The following is a 4,942-nucleotide window of genomic DNA, read 5'->3' as shown; positions in this document are numbered from 1 at the left end:
ACATATGTTCACGCAACCTGGTATCAACTTTGATGGCAAGAGTGATGAGGTCTTCCAATTGCTCCGGAAGATCCCGGGATACCAGGTCGTCCTTTAGGCGAGTAGAGAGACCCTGGTAAAAAACCGCATGGTAGGAATCAGTATTCCAATTTGTCTCTGCGGCTAAAGTGCGAAAGTCTATGGCATACTCGCTGACGCTGCGACTCCCTTGGCAAAACTGCAGTAAACGGGAAGCAGCGGTGGACACCCAGCCGGGTGCATCAAAGACCTTGCGAAAAGACCGAAGAAACAACTCGACGTCGTGAGTAAGAGGAGAGTTCTTCTCCCACAAGGGGGATGCCCACTCCAAAGCCTTCCCTTGGAGATGAGTAATCACAAACCCTACTTTAGCCCTCTCAGAAGGATATTGTGAAGCCTGGAGCTCAAACTGGATTTGGCATTGGTTGACAAACCCACGACAGGACTGTGGATCTCCATGGTAAAGTGGAGGAGCTGGAACCTTAGGCTCTGAAGCATGAGAAGAAGAAATGCCGACCACCAGAAGAGGAGCTGCTGCGGCAGCAGGAGGATTAATAGATAATTTCTCTAAGATGGCCTCCAGCGCTTGACCAAAATGGACCTGCTGAGCTTCGTAGGATTCCACACGTGTAGCCAGTCCACGGAATGCTCTTCCGAAATCCGGAGGAGGCGGAGCTTCCTCAGAAGGGTCCAGGGCCCGAGTATACTGTCAGGGCGCGAAGGCACAATTTGGAGTGCGGACCAAGGAGGAAGCAAATAGGCAAACACAGTTCGCGGTACAATGGATTAGGCAGAAGAATCGTCAACTCAGGCAAAGGTCGGTCCAGGCAGCAAGATATCGTGGTCGAGGTTTCAGGCAAAGGTCGGTCCAGGCAGCCAAGAATCAAGGTCGAGGTTTCAGGCAAAGGTCGAGAATCAAGAATCAATATTTAGAAAACACCCAGGAACTCTAGATAGAAGAACCTATACTCGGGCGCTGAGAGAACCTCCTGGCGACCTTAAATAGGTGGATTTTCGCACCAAAACATGCTAGATGACGTCACAGGACGTGCGGCAGGATGTGCGCCAGCGTCTGCACATTTTGGACGCCAGCGTTAATACGCTGCGCAAAAACGCCAGCGTCACGCCAAAAACGCCAGCGTAATTACGCTGCGCAAAAACGCCAGCGTGGCGTCTGACGGCCGCATGGCCTCTTCTGGGCGCCGCCATTTTGGACGCGCCAAGGACGCCTTACATTTATGTCTCAAAATACTATAATCAGCAAATTTGTGTGGGCAAATAAACCTACGATTGGCAGGCCTATATTGTACCTACCTAAAGGAAGAGGTGCATTAAGTCGACCAGACTGTTATTCGTACTACCAAGCATGTCTGTTAGCAAAATGAGTTGAACGTTCTAATGCTACCTCAACAAAACAATAGAAATGTATCGAGGATAAAGGAGTCCAATTCCCTGTAAATAACATTCTTTGGAACAAGGAGAAACATCTGGTTCTTAACCTGAAAGAAAATCCTCAAACATCAGCCTTACAACAATTCTGGTATACCTTTAACCAAAAATATCAGAAGCTCATCCCATACCCATCTCCATTACTTGCTCTGAGCCAACACCTGGACTTCATGCCGGGAATTCTGGACAAAGGAATCGGCCTTTGGGATACAAAACTTATAGTTGAAATAGGTCCTCAAAACAGAAGCCTTAATGTCCTTAATTGAAGATGGCAAAAATACTTGGGATGAGAGAGACCGCTGGGGATCCTACCAAATCCAGCATTTCTTACAATTCAACCCACTGCTCCAACAAGCTCATCAGACACTGACAGAGTTTGAAACCCTTTGTGATAGGAAAAATGTTCCTCACCATTTAATATCAATGCTTTATAAACTGATAATACAAAAGAAATTTCCTAAGTTGCCGCATTTTACAAAGACCTGGGAAACGGAATTACACTTAAATATAGCAGAGGATGAATGGGAAAACATTTTCCATAACAAATTCCAGGAGAACTCTTATAAAACACTATCGTACTGGTATAGAATAATAATAAATAATTATAAAATAATAAAAACATGCAAGGATATTAGCCTTCAAGCTCAACCCCCAACCCCTTCCCACCCTTTTCTTACTCAATTAACTTTTTCTTTATCTGATTCTATTGGTATATGTTTATTTCAAGAAATGTCATCTTGTAAACGCATAAGCTTACAATTTGGAGTGAAAATCCAAAATGACTCTTAACTGTATGTTTAGCGTATACTTGTTTATTCTTTATGAATAAATTTTCTGGAAATACAAAAAAAAAAGGGAAAACTTGAAAGTTTTCTTGGCAAACTTTAAAGTTAAAGGGAAAACTTTAACGTTTTCTTGGCAAACTTTAAAGTTAAAGGGAAAACTTTAACGTTTTCTTGGCAAACTTTAAAGTTTTCTTGGCAAACTTTAAAGTTAAAGGGAAAACTTTAAAGTCAAAGCGAAAACTTGAACGTTAAAGGGAAAACTTGAAAGTTTTCTTGGCAAACTTTAAAGTTAAAGTGAAAACTTTAAAGTTAAAGGGAAAACTTAACACTTTTCTTGACAAACTAAAATTAAAGGGAAAACTTGAAAGTTTTCTTGGCAAACTTTAAAGTTCAAGGGAAAACTTGAAAGTTTTCTTGCCAAACGTTAAAGGCAAAACTTTCAAGTTTTCTTGACAAACGTTAAAGTTAAAGGGAAAACTTGAAAGTTTGCGTAAAGCCTGCGTAAAGGGGATTGCGCCGACAACGCAGTGGCGTGGTGGAACTTCCCTACTGGGTAGCCAAAAGGAGGTTATAACGCTAAAGTCAGATTGACCCGGGGCTAGTCTTTGGCACAGCAGGCATGGACGCAAGCGACGGAGGCTTAGCCTTAGGCTGGACAACAGGTTGGTTAACAGGAGTACTGTAAGTTATTGCAAGCTATTGTTAAATGTTATATACAGCCTTCAGCGGCTACTATTTTAAACGTGTCAACGCGTTACTCATTTTGTTTTTATGTAGCACACGGTGTTTTACGTGGGACAACGTGTTCATCATTTTTGGCATCATAATAATGATGGTTTGGTGGGTGGATATTTTACCTTAGCTGAAAGAAGGTTAGGAACAAGCTGCGGTCTTTTCACACAAAATGATCGTGTAGAGTATTTTTGGGAGCGGGAAGTTGTCGGGGCCGACACGGAGTCGTACGTAAGTCGCGTGACCGCACCGTGGGCCGCTGAACTTCTCTCACAGCGGGAGAAGAAACTCCTGCTAGTAGCAGAGTTTGGGGCCATCCTCTATGTAGCTGGAGGCGGCCTCATAATCAAAGGTGGATATAATGACATAGTGCTGATCTCAAATCTTCGCTGAGGAATAGCAGAGCCTAGTTTTAGATATCTATTTTTTGATATATATGCTTTGCAATATTGCCTTGGGATGAGGCTGGTAAGTCCCTATTAATTTGATCAAATGGGAATAAATGCTGTTGCCATTTGACGCTGTGTCTGGCTCCTGGTGTTTCGTTAAGGCATGTAACGACGGCCTACGGTGCCATGGCTGAAATACCAAGAGTCAGTTCAAGAGTCCCCTTGTCATGGCTTCTGCCAGTTACCCAAACCAAAACAAACTTGGCGCCCGTCTAATACGTTACCCGCCAATAATTCATGTGGCTGTCGAATGTTCCCGTAAAGGCTTTTTCATTTTGGACTAAGCTTCAGAGCATCGGTCACATTTTTCTTTACAGAAGCCTGTTCTACAACAACGTTAAAGTGGCATTTTGACATACTTTCTATGCAGACAGCCTTTTTTACAGTAAAGATATAGTGAATAAAGTATCCCCTATTGTAAAATATAAGGACATTATAAGTTACCGAGGAGTTTCATGACCATATAAAAACACGAGGCTGAAGGCCGAGTGTTTTTATACAGGTCATGGAACTCCGAGGTAACTTCTAATATCCTCATATTTTACAATTGGGGGTACTTTATTTATTATAATACACAAATTTCAGTGAGTCATGTAACAGAAATGACATCAGAACTCACCGTTTATAACTGATGACATCAGAACTCACCGTTTATAAGGATATAATTTACAAGATATTCATGGCTTTTGTGTATTATAAGCTGATAAAATCACAGTACGCTTACCCATGTTTTTAATTCAATCGCCAGATGCATTAAGATTGTGAATAAGGATGCGGTGTTGATGGGCGTGCCGAAGGAAAGAACGTCCGTGTCTGCACCTCGATACGTCTTCGGAAAGACAACGGAAAAAGAAAACACATAATACAATTACATTCGCATAAAGGGATCGCTGTCCTTTTAATTACATTTTAAAGAATATCTAACTTTCATTCTTTTTGGTGGTTTTTCAGATTTTAAGCTTTTTATTCAGCCCCCTCTCCACTTTGTCTACGGGATCCTAGCAGCCGTGTATTGATTTGCATACGAGTCTGCAATATAAATAGGAGAGGCCCTAAATAAAAAGTGATAAAAAGTAGCAACGACAAGAAACGTGTAGCCTTACAGAGCATTTGCTTTTTCTGGATGGGATCAGCGACCCCCATTTAAAAGGTGGAAACAGTTAGAAGAAAAAGGCAAATAACTAAAAAACTATTCAACATAAATAATGAAGACCCATTAAAAATTGCCAATCCCATAACATACTAAAAGCCCTTTAAATCAGCTTATTAGCTTGCAACTGCCTTTCTTCCCGCCGCTACAGCTCAACATTTTCAGTTTCATCCTTTTTCCCGGACGATACAGATTATCCGTACGTTATCCGCGTGTACGTAGAAGCAAGTACACGACATGTGTCAAATTAGAAAAACAAATCTAAATATACAAAATATGTTTTTCAACATTTTTTTTTTCTTTATTGAACGGTCAAAGTACTACACCGCAATAAAAATTCGTCCAGCTCCCACAAAACC

Source organism: Xenopus laevis, chromosome 3L, assembly GCF_017654675.1.
Source record: "Xenopus laevis strain J_2021 chromosome 3L, Xenopus_laevis_v10.1, whole genome shotgun sequence".
Classification (NCBI taxonomy): Eukaryota; Metazoa; Chordata; class Amphibia; order Anura; family Pipidae; genus Xenopus; species Xenopus laevis.
This window is presented reverse-complemented; position numbering follows the sequence as displayed.